The following is a 21561-nucleotide window of genomic DNA, read 5'->3' as shown; positions in this document are numbered from 1 at the left end:
CCATACCTACCTCGTGCCAAACTCCAGGAAGACAGGTCTCTCTTGTGGAGGCTGTTGTGAGCCGAAAGGCATTGCCTCTGGGAACACACACATATGATATCTGTAAGTTTCATGAAAGAAAAGGTCCTACGTAAGTAGTTAATTGTTTGCAGAGTTTTCAAACCTTTTTTCCATATATTTTTATTGTAATTAATAGAAGGGTTACATTACACTCGCCAGATGGAAGGTGCATTGCTTCACATACATTGATACCATTTCTCATGTCTTGGTCCCCATTTCCCTCCCCCCCCCCACCTCCATCCTCATCTTGTTTTCCCCTCTTTCCTATCCAATTTCAAATAACCAAATACACATATATCCATATATCAGACAACAAAGTGAAATACTGTAACAATATGAGATAACCAAGGGACAGCAAAAGAGCTGAGAGATAACATAGTACATTAAGGACAACAATCACTCATTATATGGCATTTGTTTCAAACCTTCTTTTGACATACAAATTACCCTTTAAAGGGGGATTTGGGAATTAGAAGACAATATCCAGCCTTAAATTCCTATCTTCTAAAGGGGGGTTGCTTTTAGTCAAGTAAGAAACCAGTGGCAATATATGAGAGGATCTGGGCATGTTCGAGGAAAGAAAAGATCTCGAAAGTGATCCATGAGCTTGTAGAAATCTAGTTCCGTTGATGACAGAGCAGGGGAGGAGTTGGACTTAGTCATTGAAGCCAAGCATGTACCTTGGTGTTCAGAAAGGATTTAACCATTGCAAACTGTTGACATTTATTTTAGCCGGGAAGCTAACGCTTCTCAGACTTACCAACATTTTTGCCCCTCTCCTTTCTTCTCTATTCTTGAACCACATCCACGCTAACAATCCTCAATAATCTCAAACAACATTGTCATTTTAGTGACAGTCATCTGTGTCATCTTAGTTGTCTCGAGGACCTTGATCAATTCTCTTCCTCAGCGCTAGACAAATGAGGAAGACCAAACAAAAGCAGAAGTAAGATGGCCTGTCTGGGTTTGAAATATAGCATTGCTTTTTTATTTCCTAATTTTCCCAGTGAGTTACAATATGATCACATAAACATGCATGTCATTCATAACATACATGAATGTGAAGAATTATTTTCCAACTGAGATCTGAGTCTAGACTACAATAAGAACTACCGTTAGTAGATTACAAAACACATCACAGTGACTCTTGTCCAGGATATCATTTTTTCCTCCCTAATAAAAATTCTATATTTGCATAAAAATGCCCTAACTTGTGTATTCTCTTGACTTGATCAATTTCTCATCTACTTTCTAATGTTACCAAACGAACAGATCTGTGCATAGGACACAGGACCGTATCATTCTCACAATAATTCATTTTATGTCTTTACAGGGGGATGCAGGAAGACGTGGAAATGACCAGAATGGATTATGGATGGTGAGAAAGGAAGACGTATCCTGTCTTTTCTTGTGGACAGCCAGTCTGATCCCAGATTCCTTCACAATACCTGTATGTGAATATTAAGGAGAGAGATTACATAATATGAGAGAAAAACCTAAGGATTTAAGGCTTGATTTACATATAAAATAAATAAAACTTCATGTGGCAACACAGGACCTGATTACCTGTACTTAAATTCTTAGACTGGTATACCAAAGTACACTTTTCTCTTTGGAAGGCCCTACCTTTGAAAGGTTTCACTATCTCTCAACGTTGTCACACTCAGAAGGAAGCCTCCAGAGTATGAAACTCTGAGGCAAACCACATCCAAACAACCCAGAGCACGTAACACAACCTAGTCTGATGCCACTTCTGGGCATCTATCCTGAACATCATGACCCAAGATATTATAAGGACACCTGCTCAGCTATGTTCATCTCTGCACTATTCACAATAGCCAGGAAACAATCCAGATGCCCTACTGCAGATGAATGGATACAGAAAATGTGGTACATATACACAATGGAATTCTACATAGCCAACAGACAAGATAAAATAATGGCATTTGCAGGGAAGTGGATGAATCTAGAGTAAATCATATTGAGTGAGACAAGTCAAGACCAAAGGAACAAAAGGCACATGGTATCCTAAATATGTGGCTATTAGATCCAAACAGTACAAGAGTGAGGGAGGACTCAATACTTGTGTACCCAATGCTATGGACATGGTACTGGAAATATAAACACTACTACATAGGCATAAAAATCTATGACTCTATAGACATAATGTTTTATTTCATAAATTAATATGTTTCTATGACATACAAACCCTTAGCCTAATTTTGATTAAGTTCTAAATACTAAGTCCCAGTGACTGTAAATAGAGATTCCCTTCTTGAACACTTGTTTGTTAAACTTGTCATTTAAAATATGATGTAAAAATCGACATTAATAAATTATTTAATAATAAAAAAACAGGGTCTGACTAGGATGTGAACATCCCTGACAATGCTAATGTTATTGTGCCATAAACAATATAGCTAACTACAACTTTGTGCTTCAGAAGTGGAACTTCCGCCTGCAGACAAAGATAAAGTGTAAGGCCAGGTCTACCATTTTCACCTGAAGGAAAAGAGGCAAAAAACCTGAACATTCCATGTAGGGATGTTTTTCCTGGATCTGGCTGGCCAGAGGATAAGCAGTTACAGACTCAGGCCACAGTGTACATTCCATTTTCCTCAAGTGTAAGGCTACTGAGAATCATTGAGGCCAACATCTATCATCATGCCAAAGTAACACTAGCATTAGATCCAGTGACCTGCCCTCTACTCAGGGTCCAGCTAGAGAGGGTATCTCCCATCACCAAAACCCAGGGTTCCAGAGACCATGCAAAAATGTTTTTTGATAAACCCAGTGTGTTACATATTATAGTGAATGAATATTAACATGAAAAGAAAAAAGCGATTAGAGACTAAGGTGGGCAAGTTTAGGAAATGTTAGATTTGAATATTAATATTAAAATGCTATTGTTCCTGTAAAGAGAAAAAAAGAAAAGAGTTGGTTGTGGTTATATTCAGGGAATCCACACAGTCCCAGAACAATGGAATGGACACCTGAGTTAGGAAGGACCTCACTGTTTTGGGGAGAGACTACCTTTTCACGATCGTCCAGTTGTACTGCAGATGAATAGGGCAGGAGAGAAACAAAACTGGCATTATTCAGAAAAAGGAAGCAGGCAGGAGACAGTGACTGCCTCTTGGGGGAAGAGAATGGTACATATGTTCTCTCCTGGTCATATCGATGGGACTGGAGGGCCAGGGACGTATTCTGGAGATTGGCATCTACCGCCCTCATTGCAGCACAGAAGCATCGTGGGCTTTGGGAAGGGAGTGTAGATGAAAACACAGAGGATGATGAGATGGGGGAGCCAGTCTGTGGAGGGGGAAGGGCTTGAGTTTTCACCTCAACTCTTTCCTATGTCACCTCCTTGTCATCATTGATTATGGTCACTGAGAAGATGTCCTCTCGGCAGCAAAGCAAAGCAGCTCCCACCTGCCAAAGCCACTGATTTCCCTTCCATGTCATTGAAACATGAATTTGTCAGTGCCTCAGACAAATGCATTAACAAGACCCAGGCAGCCATAGACTCTAAACTATCAGAGCCCCAGCCCAGCAGCTCCCTCCCCAGCTGATCTTGACTCATGCTCTAGATTGACAGTTAAGGCACTCGTGTTGGAATGTCATGAGCTATGAGGCAGTTGACAGTAAGCAGACCACAGGGACTCAGTGCTTGGAGGAGGACAAATGTGGGCTCTAGGCTGTTCAGCAGGGCTTTATCTGGAACAAAGATGTGGTCATTTGGTCCGGGGATTAAAATTTAGAGGGGCCAGGAGTTTGGCCTAGTGGTAGAGTGCTTGCCTACCATGCATGAAGACCCAGGTTTGATTCCTCGGTATCACATACATAGAAAAAAAGCAGGAAGTGGTGCTGTGGCTCAAGTGGTAGAGCTCTACTCTTGAGAAAGCCAAGAAGAGTGCCCAGGCCCTGAGTTCAAGGCCCAGGACTGGCAAAAATAATTTAGAGTCCAAGGGACTGGCAGATTTATGACAAGTAGTCAATCGGCGTGTAACTCAGTCTACGAGCTCTTCTGTCCCTGTATGGTACCATGCTAGATAATATCTGGACTCTGTAAACAGTGCAGTCCTCTGCACTGGCTAGATCCATCAGTATATCTCACATCCACAGATGTAGGAGATTTCACATTTCTTTTGGCCAGTCCTGGGGCTTGAACTCAGGGCCTAGGTGCTGTCCTTGGGCTTTCTCAAGGCTAGCCCTCTACCACTTGAGCCACAGCACCACTTCTGGCCTTTTCTATGTATGTGGTACCAAGGAATCGAACCTGGGTTTTCCTGCATGCTAGGCAAGCATTCTGCTACTAGGCCATGCTCCCGGCCCCGGGATTTCACATTCTTAAACAGGGAAGCTTCAGATTTGGTATCTAGGTCCACATAGAAGGAAAGGGTTACTTCATCTGACACATATATCCCAAACTTGTAATTCCTGTGGTACTCACTGGTGGAGAGAGAAATCCTATGTTGGTCTCTGTATCTCATGTTCTTCGCTTTGTGGTTGCTTTCAGCCCCAATCATAGCTGGAGAAAACATCAGACATTGGTCACTCAGTAGGCCTTGGTATACCCAACACCCACCTCTGGCTACGGAGACCCAGCAGCCTGGTCTGCTTGCTCTGAGACTTCCTTAGGGTCACACCTTCCTATGTCTTCTTCCTTTTGCACAGGCCCTCTACCTGTGATGTGCACAATTCCACAGGGTTCCTTTTGTTTGTGGTCCCAGAGACATGCTTATGATTTGGGCCATGTCTGCTGCTCCTGCTGCTCTTCTTGTGAAATGCTAAGGAGATGCTCTGTGGAGACAGCTATGATCTCTATAAAGGGAAAAACCCATTTACACCTCTTTTTTAACCCTATAAGCTTTACTTGATCCATGTATTTTAGGGCAGATCACATTTTTTAATAGCTTTTTTTTTCCACAAGCAGATCCTCAGAATCTATGTAACTGAGTGCCCATTAAAATGAGCTAAAGTAAACATCTGTACTTAAATTTTAATAATTATATGTTTTGTTTAAAACAAGTACCCCATATTAAGAATGTTCTTGGGAGAATCTTTTCACTTGTTATTTGTTCAGTAAGACTATCATCGAAATACACAGTGATCAACAATTTCATTATCAAATGTCAGATTCAATCTACATTATAACATCTAGACCATACCAGAGTTGTATCTGGAGTTTGGTTTGTTTCCTCATTTCTCCAGTTGCTGAGGCTCACAACCAATATGAATGACCCAAGATCCTGAATCAGTACATTGAAGAACAAAACACGGGCCCTTTCGAGTTGTCTGTGCTGTTGCTATCAGCTCCTGCGATGTATTTAGAACTCACCAATGAGGTCACTAGCCCCACTGCAGAGCGTTTACCATTCCTAGATGAGCCATGAAATGTACTATCCTAAAGAGTGACTAGCTGTGAATTTAAATTGCTTTGTATTATTCCATAAGCCAGTATAATAGATTTTTGCACGGACTTCATTCATATAAAAATGCAAAAAATATACCCTGATGTTTCTGACCAATTCATAGATCTTTGGGAGGTACAAGTGACTCTGTAGGATAATATGCTGGAAGACTTATCCAAATCAAAAATATAGGGTAAAAATTTAAATATATATAGGATCCGGTTCTGACTAGTTCTTTGGTCATAGAATGATATCCTTATTACTTTTGTAAGCCTCAAACATCTGGGTAAAGAACATTAGTTCCCGTCCTAACCCAAGCCTCTCCTTGTGAACTATGTCACTGTGATTTGACATACTCACCAACTCAGTGGATTCAAAATGACATAGAAATGGAATGAAGGACACACATTTAAAAAAAAAAATTTATTGTTGGGGTAATGGATAGAGGGGTTACAGTTACATTCGCCAGATACTAGATGCATTACTTCTCACACATTGATACCCCTTCTCATGTTTTTGTCCCCATTTCCCTCCCCCACCCCCTACCAATCATTTTGTTTTTCCCAATTCCTTTTCCTATCTCAAATAATCAAATAAACCTATACATAATATACAAGGTAACAAAGCCAGATGCAGTAACAATATGAGATCAGCCAAAGGGCAACAAAAGAGAAGAGAAATAACATAGTACATTAAGAACAACAATCACACAAGATAAAGCTCTTGTTTCCGTATCCTAGAGATCCTTTCATTTGGTCTCATCCTATATGACCTTATGTGCCTAGGTTTTGAGCTATTGTAATTCTCTGCTAGGAGAGTCCTAGATGTGTACTAATTATTACAAATGAGGGAAACCATTGAGCCTATGTTCCTTGGGTCTGGCTTACTTCACTTAATATGATTTTTCCCCAAGTCTTTCCATTTCCTTACAAATGGGGCAATGTCATTCTTTTTGATGGCAGCATAGAGTTCCATTGTGTATAAATACCACATCTTCTTGATCCAATCATCTACTGAGAGGCCTCTGGGTTGGTTCCATAGTGCTGCAATGAACATCGTTGTGCTGGTGGATTTAGTATGTCCTTGTTCTGGACGATTGGGTAAATGCCAAGTAGTGGAATTTCTGGGTCATAGGGGAGTTCTATGTTTAGTCTTTTGGAGAAATGCCATACTGCTTTCCATAGTTGTTGAACAAGTTTACACTCCCACCAACAAATGTAGTAGCAATCCCTCCTGGCTACATCCCTGCCAGCATCTGTTATTTGATTTCTTGATCATGGCCATTCTAACCAGAGTAAGGTGGAATCTCAAAGTTGTTTTGATTTGCATTTCATTTATGGCCAGCGATGTTGAGCATTTCTTCATGTGTCTATAGGCCGTTCTTATTTCTTCTTCAGAGAATTCTCTTTAAGTCTTTAAGTCTTTAACCCATCTTTTAATGGGGTGGTTGTTTCTTTGAAGATTTGTTTTGGAGAGATTCAATTTTTTGATATATTTTAGATATGAGGCCTTTGTCTGTTGTATACCTAGTGAAGATTTTCTCCCACTCTGTGGGCTTTCTGTTTAACTTCCTAGCTATGTCCTTTGCCATACAGATGCTCCCATTTGTCCAAACTTTCTTTAATTTCTTGTGGTTTTTTTGTTGGGGTTTTTTTTTAACTGTATTTTTTTGTCTTTTCTTTTTTGGCACTGGGGATCGAACCCAGGACGTTGCACTTACTAGGCAAGCGCTTTGCCACTGAGCTACATCCCAGCCCTAATTTGTTGTGTTTCCAGGTCTTTATTTAAAAAGTTTCAACCTGAAGATTGAAGGACATATACTTTTTTTAAATATATTTTTATTATAATTAATACAAGGGTTACATTATATTCACTAGATAGAAGGTACATTACTTCACAAATATTGATACCTTTTCTCATGACATGGTCCCCATTTCCCTCCCCTCCCCTCCCCCTTAGCTCATCTTGATTTCCCCCCTTCCCTATCCTATTTCAAATACCCAATTAAGCATATATAAAATATATCAGATAACAAGGTGAACTATTGTAACAATATGAGATAACCAAGGAACAGCAAAAGAGATGAGAGATAACATAGTACATTAAGGACAACAATCACTCATTATATGGCTTTTGTTTCTATATCCTGGAGGAACCTGAAGATTGAAGGACATGTACTTTTTGATGTATGGTCATTTTTAGTTGGTAAGGCATCTGTATTTAAAATATTTAATGTATCATTTTTACATAAATTAAGACTTAATAGAATGCTTTTTCCTAGACTTAAGTCTTTACTGAAATAAAATTCAATGAAATGTGAATCCTATCAAGTGATATATGGAGTCACAATTTAGGCAGAACTAGTTGGTCTTTGTAGACAAAATAAGGCAAAATGGAGGATTTAAAATGGTCAGAAGGGAAGAAGGAACTCTTCACTGGATCTGAGTAAACACTGCAGGCTTCTCCATGACTTGATCATATCAGGTAGCGTGGTACTGTATGTTTGCTATGAACTCAAGAAATCCAAGTTTCATTTTCATTTCCTCTTAGCTTCTTGCACAAGGAAGGGAGAATACGGTCCAAGCAGGAAAATAAATCTAGTGGAAAATATTAGTAAGTCTTCATTTCAACAAAAATGGACATTGTGTTATGGACTGTACCTAAAAAATAACTATGGCAAAGAGGGTTAGGATATATAACTAAAGTGGTAGAACGCTTGCCTGAGTTCAAACGGAGTAACCAAGAAAGCACAATTATTTTGTATATCTGAAAACATAAAATGCAAATAAAAACCACAGAGAAACAATAGAGTATATGTATAATGCTGAGACAGAGACACACACAGAGGAAATAATCTGGGCACTGGGCACTCACACATGCTCACACATGCTCACACATGTCCTAGCTACTTAGGTGGCTGAGACGTGGGGACTATAGTTCAAAGACAACCCAGGCAGGAAATACTTTGAGACTCTTATCTTCAATCTAACCACCAGAATAGTGGAAGTGGAACGAGGACTCAAAGTGGTGGAACACTGGCCTTGAGCAAAAAACGTTCAGTGACAGTCCTCAGGCTCTGAGTTCAAGCCCCGTGACTGACGACTAAACAATGAGGCAATGCTTGACTGATACGTTTCAACCTTGTCAAAACAGTATCTGATTATTTTGCTAATAATCAGTGATAAGTGGTTTAAATAAATGTATTTCCTGGGATGAAGTCTGCTTCATGGCTAATGGCTTTTCACCAATGAGAAATCTGCCAGGAATGGTAGTGTCTATCCAGCCCTCGGGCCATACCAAGTCTGAGAAATTATTTGGTACATGCATGGCCATCATTTTTGTGGCGCAAGAATGGCATTATCAATTGCTAGATGGCTCTTGACAGAAAAGAGCATCCCCACTCCTGCCTATAACAACCGAACTTAGTGCTTGTAAATGAATTTTAGAAACATCATGAAAACATTGGCACTTGAGATGTGTTTTCAAACATGTGAGAGTAATGATGTCCTCTTCATTGGCTTCTATTGTGTCCCTAACCACATTTTGGTGCACTCCTTGCAAGTTCAAGGCCTCTGTCTCATTTCTTTGCTGCTCCTCTCCTTTAGCAACAGCTCAGTCCATGTTTGTTATTCACCCATTGCCATTCACTTCAGCCCAAGTCCACGGCAAGAACGCTCCAAATGTCAACATACGGACATTTCTCTGTTTCCTCCTAGGTCCCACACAGGAGGGAAATCTCTATCAGCCCTTGGATTTTACAAGAGCACTTTTCTGTGTCTTACATAGTAGCCATGAAGCTCTACTTTCACTTCACTTTAGAAAGAAAGATTGACCATAAACATCCTTTAAAAGATGTAATTTCTGTAGTGGGGTGACATTGAGTTAGAATCTCTTACAAAATCATACAGGCACTATCTAAGACAGTCAAAGTGCTTGTGCCAATTAGAGAATGCATAGTAGAAGTATTTCCATCAGCACTGGTTTTCTTCCTTGAATTAAGGATAAATGTACTGGACAATCACAATGTACTTGGGAAGGATATCCTTCAAGAGAAGTGCTCTCTGGCCTTTTCTATTGGTGTCTTCTGGACCAGCGTTGGTTGTGACCCTTGACACACTGTTCTCTATCTGGTTTTCTAAGCCAGTGTGAGAAAACAGACCTGTCTAATGCTCACTCTATTTTTGTTTGTATAATTACAGGCACCAGGTACAACTTGTGGAAGTGGTATGTATTCACAAAATTCTTAGGAAGTAGCCCCTTGGCTTCCATTTAGAAAAGTCTCATTCTGGGTTGTGCTATGAGGGAGGAAAGGGTCTTTGAGGAAAAGAAATTAGGTTTGGGGCTGGGAGTTTGGCTTAGTGGTAGGGTGCTTGCCTCCCATGCACAAAGACCCAGATCCAATTCCTTGGTGCCACAAACATAGAAAAAGCTGGAAGTGGTGCTGTGGCTCAAGTGGTAGAGCTCTGACCCTAGCTTTGAGAAATCCCAAGGACAGTGCTCAGGTGCTGAATTCAAGCCTCAGGACTGGCAAAAAAGAAATTTCTATTGCTACTCAGGCTGTAGGCAGTGTCCTAGGCAAGAGAAAAAAACCAAGGTCAGTCTTGTGTAAGCACTATACCTTCACCTGGTGAAGTCAGGGAGGAGAAAACCACTCTGTCTACTGATTTCCTCACATGTGGGCTCCTGGGGGGAGCTGCTAAAATTGGAAGATTTCTTGGTGAAACTGAAGGTAGGTAACTATATTCCAAGTAAGATCCGATAAGAGGTTTTAAAGAGCAGTGAGCGTAATCCCTCTACTTGGAAAGCTGAGACACAGGACAAAAGAAATCAGAAACAAATAGGAAACCTGGGTGGTTTATGTCATTTGTTCTTTTTACATTTGAATAGTAAAATGGTATGATTTTCGGTGACTGTTGGTTTTGAGTGTACTTTGTGACTTCATCTGTTGTCTAAAGATCTTTCCCAGAACACCTGTTCTTCTCTGCCTCTGCCATTGTCGTACTTCAAATTTTTATGCTGCAAATTATGAGCGCTGTTGGCGATTATGCACAGAAAGTTCATTTTGGGGAATTGAACTGTGATAGAATCTTCTGGGCACAAGTCACACATATATTTGAACATGGAGACAGTATCCTTCTAGTGTGGGCACAGAGATGCAGGAACAATCTTTTTCAGTCAAAATTAGAGCTAGTAGCAGCACTTACATTATTCTCCCCTTTCTGATATACCTCATTTAAAGGCTACCTCCAAGGCTGGATGAGAGGACATTTTGTTTCAGCCCATTGTAAAAGCTCCTGTTTCCTGAGAAGAGAGGGAGGAAAACATGACTTTGATACATATCTACGCAACACTCTTCACACCATCACAAACGGTGGGATGAGTTATGTAATTTGTAGAAAGTCAGAGGTCCTACTCTAAAATTCCTCCTGTAATCATTTCCTAAGTCAGGCTTTGGAAAATTTCTACCGTTGTATCAAGGATTTCAATTCTAGATTGCTCTCGTGACAGGAGCAAGTGTGTTCGTTCATCGACACTAGAGTGGGTCTGGGGTACAGAGCTACGTGGAGGGGCCTCGCCAGGCGAGGTGGGTGAAGTCCTGATTGTGTTCTGCAGAGCACTAAGGGTTCAATCAAGAACTTCCACTTAAGAAGCACAAATAAAAAATCTTAAGAGACCAGGATGGTAAGTGAACCCTGGTGTCTTCCTGACATTATCCTGGAATGATACTGTACATCCCAGAGTCTCTGGGAGGGACAGAAGCTAGGACAGAGCACAGTGAGCCCTGACCAAGGTTGTTGTCATGGGATTTTTCTCTACACCTTCAGGGACAGCCCAAGGCCTCCGAGAACTGCCTTGAGCGCTATCATATCTGGCATTTCCCCACATTCTAGGTGGTTTCTCCTTCCTCTACTCATCACAACCGCAAGTGTCCATGTTTATTCTGCTTCCTTGTAACACACCTCACTTACCCTAACTTCGCTGTCCCCTCCATGAATTTTGAAGTTCGTTTTAATTTTTTTTTTTGCAGGCAATCCTACGAAAAGTTCTCCTTTAACAACATCACCGTCCGTGTCACCAATAGCTGAGTTTTATCAGAGTTCAATATGAACTCTAAGCAAACCAAATGGTTTAGAGGAAAATAAAAGTTTATTATCCAAAGTAGAGACTAGTTTTTTTTTTAAGCCTGGCTCCTCTTTCCTACTTTTCATTAATAACTATTATGGTTATTCACTGTCTGTTACCTTTCATGGTGATGGCAAAAGAAATGCCTTTTTTTTGACACCAAATCACCTAAAGTAACTTGATCTCACTTGATCCACAGAACACTCTGATGATTTGAAATTTTTGTGTCAGGCAGTGTAGCTAATGTATTTTCTCTCCTACTCGGGAGGCAGAGATAGATTCATCTTCTAGACCACCCCAGGAAAAGTATGAGCAAGGCTTCATTTCAACAACAATGTTGGGAATAGTAGTGCAAGGCCTACCTAAGGAATAACTACAGCAAAAGGAGTTTGGGATATGTAACTTAACTGGTAGAATTCTGGCCTGAGTTCAAACGAAAGTGATCAACAATGGTACAATTCTCTTATATGCCTGAAAGCATATAATTCAAATAAAAGCCACAGAGAAGCAAGTGAGTATGTGTATAAAGCTGAAACAAGGACATACTCTAAGAGGTGATAATACAGGCACTGGTGGCTCACAACTGTAATCCTAGCTACTTCGATGGCTGAGATGTTAGTTTTGAGGTCCAAAGCCAATCCAGGTTGGAAAATCTGTGAGGCACTTATCTTCAACTTAACCACCAGAAAACTGGAAATAAAATTGTTGTTCAAAATGGTAGAGCAATAGCCTTGAGCAAAAAGAGTTCAGGGACAATATACAGATCCAGAGTTCAAGCCCCAAGACCTACAAACAAATAGGTAACGATTGTTATTAAATCATTGTATTTCAGCAGTATTTTATTACCTTGATAACAAAATTTAGTGACAAATGGTTTAGAATATATTTACTGGGATGAAGTCAACTTCATAGATAATGGTTTTTAACCAAATGAGAACTCTGCCAGAAATAGTGGGTAATGTCCAGTCCTCAAGGCCATAGAAAGCCTGGGAAATAATTTGGTACAGGTGCAGACACATATACTTCTTGCCATCTACATGTATTGATAATTTTCTGTGGTTCAAGAATGGCATTATCAACTACCAAATGGTTCTGCCTATACCACCATAATCTGGTGCTTGTAAATGAATTGTAGAAACGTCATGAAAACTTCAGGTGCGTTTTCGAACACGTGAGAGCAATGATAAGCCTTTTCGTTGGATCACAGCATGCCTCTAACATTTTAGGTCGACTGTTTTGGCGCACTACTTAAAAACTCAGGACTGCTATGTCTTAATTCTTTACTGCTCCTCTTCCTCTGCTGAGGAAGCTCAGTCCATGTTTGTTATTCACCCACTGCCACACACTCCAGCCCCAAGTCCACAGCAAGAAAGCATCAATGGCCAATATACTGACTTTTCCTGTTTTCTCCTACATCCCACATAGGACTACATGTATCTCCTGCTGGGCTTTGCAAGAAAACTCTTCTGTGTCTTACCTAGTAGCAACGAAGCTCTGATTTCACTCAACTTTAGAAAGAATGATTGTCTGTAGACATTATTTTTTGAAAGAGATCATTTCTATAGTAGAGTGATGTTGAGTGAGCATCTCCTGCAAAACCATACCGAGACTGTTTAGGACAATAAAAGTCCCCACTCACATTATAAAATGCAGAGTGAAAGCATTTCCCTCAGCATCCATTTTCCTTCTTGAATTAAGGGTAATGTACTTGACAATCTAATTGTCCTTTGGAAGTACATGCTTCAAGACAAGGCCTCTCTTGCCTTTTCTACTGGCATCCTCGGGACCAGCTTTGATTATGATCAGTGACTGGAACACTGTTCTCTGTCTGGTTTGCTAAGCCAGTGGGAGAAAACTGACCTGTGTGATACCTGTTCTAATGCTCATGGTGATTTCTATAATTCCAGGCTTCAGGGGCAACTGTTGAAAGTACTATGTATTCACAAATTTCTAAGGAAGTATTCCTCTGAGTTGGATCTAGAACCCTGATACTGTGCTAGGAAGGAGGAATGGGTCTTTGATAAAAAGAAGTGGTTTTGCTAGTACAAAACGATTGCCACAGAAGCTCTAGGCTATGGCCTGCGTGAGAGGAAAAACAAGGTTGACCTTCTGTAAGCAGTGTGCCTTTATCTGGTGTAATCTGGGAAGAGTCAATAGATCTCTCTACTCATTTTCTTCCAGCTGTAGGCTCCTTGTGGGGAATTTAGAAATTGTCTACAGGGATGGTGAAATTGAAATTGATAGGTAACTGTTTGCTAAGTAAGATCCAAGAGGTGAGGTTCTTTATACCTCTGCTGAGGAGGCTGAGAAAGGACACAAGAAATCAGAAAGAAAAAACTATGTGGGCTTCTATGTTGGTTTTTTTTTTCTTCACATTTCAGTGGCACAATGGTATGATTTGCTGTGTCTGTGGGTTGTAAGTGTGCTTTATGTCTGGATCTGTCATTTACACATTTGCTCTTTCCCAGAACACATGCTCTCTCTCCTCTTCCATTGCCACATCTCAGAGTTTGTGATGCCGCTTATGACCCTTGGTGTTTGTGCACAAGAAGTTTCAAGTTTGTTTTGGGGAAGTAATCTTGTGCTAGAACCTGCTTGGAGAAAGTCTTTTTCCCACATATATTTAAACCTGGAGGCAATATTCTTCTAGTGTGGTCCCAGAGTGGAAAAAGAAATACTCTTCAAGAACAGAGCCTGTACCAGCACTTTCATTATTCTCCCCTTTCTCAATATACATTCAGAGGCCACGTGGAGGGGTGAATGAGAAGACATTTTGTGTCAGCTCATTGTAAATGCTCCTCTGTCCTGAGAAGTAAGAAACTGAAACATGACTTTAATACACATCTACCCCAGACTCTTCATGCAGTCACTAATACTGGGATGAGATATATAATTTTTGCCCAAAGTCAAAGGTCCTACCCCCAGATTCCGCCTATAGTCATTTTCATAGAAAATTTCTACCTTTGTATTGAAGATTTCACTAGATTATTCTAGTGACAGGATCAAGTACATTACTGAACACCAACGGTGAGTCTGTGTTCAAGAGGATACTGACATATTCGGAGGGCCACCCCTACCAGGGCAGCTAATACCACTGAAGTTCTGATTTGGTTCTCCAGAGATCTGAGGATTCAACCTGGAAGCTTCTGTTCCCTGACAAGCGATAACCACTATGTAGGATAAAGTATTTCCAAGAGCAGGATGGTAAATCCCACCCTAGAGTCTTCCTGACATTAACCTAGAATGATACTAAACACCCCAGAGCCTCTGGGAGGGACAGAAGCTAGAATGGAGCACAGTGGGCCCTGACCAAGGCTGCTGTAATGAGATTTTCCCTAGAACTTCAGAGACAGCTCAAGGCCTGCATGCACTATCTTGAGCACTCTCATATCTTGTCTTTGTCCATTGACTAACTAGGTGGTTTCTTCTTCTACTCATCACAACCCTAAGTGGCTGGGTTTATTCTGCTTCCATCTTACCCTAACTTATCCGTCCTCTCTATGAATTTTGAGGTTTATACTTTTTCTTTGATTTTTTTTTTTGCAGTTTGCTGGAACTCAGAAATCCTCAACAAGATTACCATGTATGTCATCTACCATTGGCTTTCTTTCCCCCAGTTTGACACTAATTCTGGGCAAAACCAACAAAAATCAAATCTTTTGATTAGTGCTCCATCTAAATTAAAATTTGTCATCAAAACAATAGCCTGTGGGGTTTTTTTGACCTGACTCATTTCCTACTTTTATTTAATAACTATATGCTACCTTTTGTGGTGACAGAAAAGAAATTATGCCTTTTTTGACATGTGGTAAACCACCTTGAATTAGCTCACCTAATTGAAAAATCTGTTAGGATTTAAGATTATTTTCTGTGTCAGGCATAGTGGCTCATGTATTTCCTCACCTACTTGTGAGGCAGGGGTAGACTCATCACAGTAGACTGCTCCAAAAAAAAAATACTTAGCAAAGCTTCATTTCAACAAAAATGCTGGGTATAGAGGTGCAGACCATACATAAAAAATAGCTACAGCAAATGGGTTTGGGGATACATGGAACAACTGGTAGAATACTGGCCTGAGTCCAAATAAAAATAACCAAGAAATACATTTTTTGCATGTCTGAAAGCATTCAATGCAAATAAAAACCACAGAGAAACAGTAGAGTATGTATATTCTGCTGACACTAGGACAGACTTGAAAGTGGAAATGAGCCTGGCTATTGATGACTTAGGCCTAGAAACCTAGCTATTTAGGAGGCAGAGATCTTAGCACTGAGTTTCAAAGGGTGAGAAAATCTTCGAGACTCTTATCTCCCATTTAAATACCAGAAAAATGGAAGTGGAAATGTCATGGTTCGATGTGATAGAGTACTAACCTTGAGCAAAAGTAGCTCAGGGACAGTGTCCAGGCCCAGAGCTCAAGCCCTATGACTGACAAAGAGGTAATAGTTGACAGTTACTAAATTGTTGGATCATAACAACTAGTAATAAACAATTTAGATAAATATATTTACTGGGATGAAATCTACTTTATGGGTAAGGTTTTTTTAATCAAATGAGAACTCTGCCAGAAATAGTGGGAAATATCCAGCACTCAAGACCACATAAAATCTGGGAAATCATTTAGTCCATGTGCAGACATGTATACTTCTTGCCATCTATGTGTATTGGTAATTTTCTGTGGCTCAAGAATGATGTTATCAATTGCCAAATAGCTCTTGACAAAAGAAAGCTTTCTTACTCCTGCCTATAACACCATAATCTGGTGCTTGTAAATGAATTGTAGAAATGTCATGAAATCAATAGCATTTTATATGAGTTTTCAAACACGAGAGAGGACTGATGGGCCTGTTCATATTATGCCTCTAACCACATTTCAGGTCAACTATTTTGGCACACTACCTGAAAGTTCAAGGCATCTATGTGCCATTTCTTTGATACTCCTCTTTTTCCTCAATAGCTCAGTCCGTGTTTGCTGTCCACGCCCTGCCATACACTCCAGCCCCAAGGCCATAGCAAGAAAGCTCCACCTGCCAATACACTGCCATTTCCTGTTTCCTCCGAGATCCCACAAAAGGACTGAATACGGATTACCACAATTAGCACCTTTCTGTTTCTTATATTGCAACGAAGCTGTACTTTCAATCAACTTTAGAAAGGATGATTGATCGTGGGCATTATTCTTCCGAGAGATGTCACTTCTATAGTGGAGTGGTGTTGAATGAGAATCTCGTGCAAAATCATACAGAGACTATCTAGGACAATAAAAGTCCACACACATTATGAAATGCATAGTAGAAGCATTTCCCTCAGCATTCATTTTTCTCTTTGAATTAAGGATAATGTACTTGACAATCCAATTGTGCTTGAGAAATGCATGCTTCAAGAGAAACGCTCTCTTGCCTTTTCTATTGGTGCCCTCTGGACCAGCTTTGGTTGTGACCTTTTACTGGAATACTGCTCTCTATCTGGTTTGCTAAGCCAGTTACATAAAACTAACCTGCATAAAGTATAAAACCTGTTATAATCCTTGTAATGTTTTCTATAGTCACAGGTTTCAGAGACAACTTGTGAACGTGTTACATAGTCACAAATTTCTAAAGAAGAATGTCTCTGGCTTTAGTCTGGAAAACTGATTTGGGGTTGTGCTAGGAAGTAGGAGTGGGTCTTTGATAAAAAGAAATGAATTTGTTAGAACAGAATGATTGCCATGGAGGCTCACTGTAGTGTCCTATGGCGGTTATGCAGAGACTCAGAGGAAAAACAAGATTTATTTTCTGTGAACAATTTGCCCTCACCTGGTGTAGTGAGGGAGGAGGGAACCACTCTACTGATTTTCTTCCAGATGTGGGTTCCTGGGCGGAGGTACTAGAATCAGAAGTTGTCTCTAGTGCTGGTGAAATTGAGGGTAGGTAACTATATTTCAGGTAAGATTCAATCAGAGGAGAGGGTTTCAGGAGCAGTGAGATTATACCCTCTGCTTGGGAGACCGAGGGAGGGTGAAAGAAATCAGAAACAAAAAGGAAATATGTGTGAGGTTTCTATGTGGTTCTTGTTACATTTTCATGGCAAAATGATAGGATCGGCTGTGTCTGTGGGTTTTGAGTGTGTTTTGTGTCTTAATCTGTTGTTGAAAGATGCTCTTTTCCCCAAACTTCTGCTCCTCCCTGTCTCTTCAGTTGCCAAACTTCAAAACTGATGCTGGGAATGATGCACAAGAAGTTTCATGTTCGGTTTGGGGAAGTAATCTGTGATAGAATCTGTTAGGTACAAGTCTTTTTCACACATATATTTGAACCTGGAGACAATGTTCTAGTGTGGGCCCAGGGATTTAGTAGAAATACTCCTTTACACGCAAGATCACAAGTCAGTAGCAGCAGTTACATTATTCCCCTTTTTATGATTACACTTCATTCAACAACACTTGGAGGGGAGAATGAAGGGATATTTAGTGTCAGCCCATTGTAAAAGCTCCTCTAAAATGAGAATAAAAACCTTGATACATACCCACCCTACACTCTTCACACCAACGCTAACAGTGGGATGAGTTACGTAATTTTGCAGAAAGTCAAAGATCCTACCCCCAAATTCCTCCTTCGTCATTTTGAAAGTCAGGCTTTAGAAGATTTCTACCTTTGTATAGAAGATTTCAATTCTAGACTAGATTTTTCTAGTTACAATTTCAAGTAGGTTACTAGACACCTATGGTGGGTCTATCATCATCCTGAGGGGCCATTAATACCACCCAATTAACACCACCCAATTAATACCACCAGATTCTATTCTGCAGAGATCTGAGCAGTCAATTAAGTAGCATCAGTTCCTCAAGAGCAGGTAGGTGAAGTGAACTCTGGTGTCTTCGTGACATTAACCTGGAATGACACATCCCAGAGCCTCTGGGAAGGACAAAAGCTAGGATGGAGCCCTATGGGCCCTGACCAAGGCTCTTAGGAGATTTTCCCTAGACCTTCAGAGACAGCTCAAGGCCTGCATCCACTACCTTGAGCACTCTCATATCTTGTCTTTGTCCACTATCTAGGTGGTTTCTCCTTCTACTCATCACAGCCCTAAGTGTCCAGTCCATGTTTATTTTGCTTCCTTGTACCACATCTTGCTCTAACTTATGTCTCCTTTATGAATTTACAGTTTCGTTTTTGATTTTTGTTTTTGTTTTGAAATCCACATGACAGGATGCTCAGGCTTTGACAAAATCACCACCTGGGTGAACCATAGCTGACTTTATTTTCCCTCAGTTGTATATAAAATCTGAGCAAAACTTGGAACCAAACAGTCTTTTTTTATGGGTCAATATGAATTAAAAGATTGTTATCCAAGTTTGCGGTCATTAGGAAATACTGGGTTGGAGGAATGGGGGAAAATGATGAAAAGAGAGACATAGATCCAGATACACTGAATTTATACACTGATTTCAATAGTAACATTTGTGCAAGTACTTCAAAATTGAAATGATTTTTTTTTATTTTGTCAGTCATGAGACTTGAACTTTGGGTCTGGGCTCCGTCCTTGAACACTTCAGCTCAAGGTTGGTGCTCTACCACTTGAGCCACAGTGCCAGTTCTGGTTTTCTGGTGGTTAATTGGAGATAAAGAGTCTCGTGGGCTCTAGTGCCAAGGTTGGCTTTGAACCGTGATCCTCGTGAGTGGCTAGGATTACAGACATGAGCCACTGCCATCTGGCGAAATGTAATTGTTTTTAAGTTGGTTGTCACAATTGGTTTCTGCAAGGCAGATTGTGAGGTCCCTAGTTCAGAGGACTTACTGGGCTGAGAAGAACATACGATCCAGGACCAGATAGCTCCTTTCCCTCCCAGTACATTCAAGGTCTGATGTTTCCAGGCATAGATCCAATGTGTTGTGATGTGGTGAAAAGTCTTTCTTAGATATAGCACTGTCTCCACTGCTCTGTATTCCTCATTCTTTACTGACAAAAAAGAATCCAAGATTTCATACGAAACCTTTTACAAAATGCTCTGAATCACAAAATAATCTGGAGGGATGGGCAATGCTAGAGGTATCACATTTCCAGACTTCAAATATTCCTACAACTCTGTTATAACAAAAACAGCTCGTTAATAGCACAAAGATATGCCTGAAGATCAGTGGAATAGACCAGAAGACCCAAAAGTCAACCCATATACCTATCGCCATCTAGTATTTGACTAGGAAACCAAAAATATACATTGAAAATAACCATCTTTTCAATAAAGAGTGGTAGGGAAGCTGTATATTCAGGTGCACAAGAGTAAAACTGAAACCCCATCTGTGACTTTGTGACTTCAAAAAACTCAATCTACATTCAAACTATCCCAAACACCAATAATAGAAAGCCAGCACAACACTGTGTGATTGATTCAATTGCTGCCCTGAGATCAAAGTTAAGTAGAACTGGGAAGGGAAATCCCTTGTCTCTCAATTCCCTGGCCTTTGATGTTAAAAGGTTAGTAAATCCTGCATATGCATATTGTTATGAGGTTAAATAATACTAAAACAACTAAAGAAAAATCAGGCTTGAGCACAGGGCCTGAGCACTGTCCTTGGGCTTTCCTCAAGGTTAGAACTCTACCACTTGAGTCACCGCACCACTTTCAGCTTTTTCTGTGTATGTGGTACCAAGGAATCGAACCTAGGTATTCGAGCACTCTATCACTAAGCCAAACTCTGGGCCAAGGGTTTTCAATTATTAGGCATCTGGAAGAACCAGCAGGACTTATTAGCAGTGATGGTCTTGAGAAGAGGGTATGTAGAAGGTGACAAATCAAGGGAGGACATAATCTTATTTTTCCTCACTGGCATGAATACTATTCTTTACAGTTCATGAGAAAATCTGTTATTTTCTGTTATGTAAGATAGGCAGTCTAGGAACTCTCTTATTCAAAATCACATCACTGAACAATAATAAATGCAAAGTAAGAAACAGAGCCGGGCCGAACACTGGTGCCTCCCACCTGTAATCCTAGCTACTCAAAAGGCTAAGAGGATCATGGTTCAAAAGCCAGTCCAAGAAGGAAAATCTATGAGACTTTTATCTCCAATAAGTCACCAGAAAACTGGAAGTGGCACTGAGCTCAAAGTAGTAGAACACAGTAATGTACCTGATGAATGTAACTGTAGCCCCTTTATACACACCAATAATAAAAAAAATAGTAGTAAAGTGCTAGCCTTGAATAAAAAAACTTAGGGACATTGCCCAGGCCCTGAATTCAAGCCCACAACTGAAAAGAAGGAATGGAGGAAAGGAAAGAAGGAAGGAAAAGTTATGAATTTAGCTTGTTCCTTGTGGACAGAGATCTCTCTGAATACCTGGGACCACTAGATTCTGGCCTAGACTGGTATCCTTAGATTCTCATTTTCCCAAATCTTCCTGACCTAAAGTAGCACTAGATCTTCAGTGTACTCAAACAGGACCCCGCCCTACAGAACAGTCCAGATGCTGGGTTAACTTTGGCTCTAAATTTTATTCCCTGGTCCAAATGACCACACCTTTGTTCCAAATAAAGCCCTACTGAACAGCCTAGAGCTCACATTTCCCCTCCTCCAAGCCCTGAGTCCCTGTGGTCTGCTTAACTGTCAACTGCCTCAGAGCTCCACGACATTCCAACACGAGCGCCTTAACTGTCAAATCTAGAGGATGAGTCAAGATCAGCTGGGAAGGGGGCTGCTGGGCTGGGGCTCTGATAGTTCAAAGTCTATGAGCGCCTGGGTCTCATTAATGCACCTGTCTGAGGCACTGTCAGAGCAGCCTGGAAGAATCAGACAATGGTTGACATGTTGTTAGTTGAAGGCCAGGTCCCACTTAGGGCCACATCAGCCTGAGAGTGAGACTTCACCTTGTTATTTCAAATTCTGGCCCTGTGTTATGGAAATATTCATAGTATCTTACTAAATAATAGGTGTTGTTGGGGCAAGGAGTATACCTAGTGGAGTGCTTGCCTAACGTGCATAAAGCC

General features: G+C 40.5%; 1 long non-coding RNA gene across 5 annotated transcripts; it reads right to left on the bottom strand.

The window, feature by feature from the left end:
* Window positions 1–1432: 1432 nt before the first annotated feature.
* Window positions 1433–21166, bottom strand: LOC150045247 (uncharacterized). 5 transcript variants are annotated; one of them, XR_016532987.1, is made up of 4 exons: window positions 21095–21166; window positions 19374–19535; window positions 4514–4591; window positions 1433–1508 (listed from the first exon to the last, which is right to left on the bottom strand). It is a non-coding gene; the product is annotated as an uncharacterized LOC150045247 (long non-coding RNA). The 5 variants fall into 5 exon arrangements; XR_016532986.1 differs by having other exon boundaries at window positions 20707–21154; XR_016532988.1 differs by having other exon boundaries at window positions 20981–21154.
* Between the last annotated feature and the right edge of the window lie 395 nt (window positions 21167–21561).

This window comes from Megascapheus bottae, chromosome 28, assembly GCF_031878675.1.
Source record: "Megascapheus bottae isolate mThoBot1 chromosome 28, mThoBot2.hap1, whole genome shotgun sequence".
Lineage (NCBI taxonomy): Eukaryota > Metazoa > Chordata > Mammalia > Rodentia > Geomyidae > Megascapheus > Megascapheus bottae.
The sequence above is the reverse complement of the archived record's forward strand: the minus strand, read 5'-3'. Positions and strand labels throughout refer to the sequence as shown.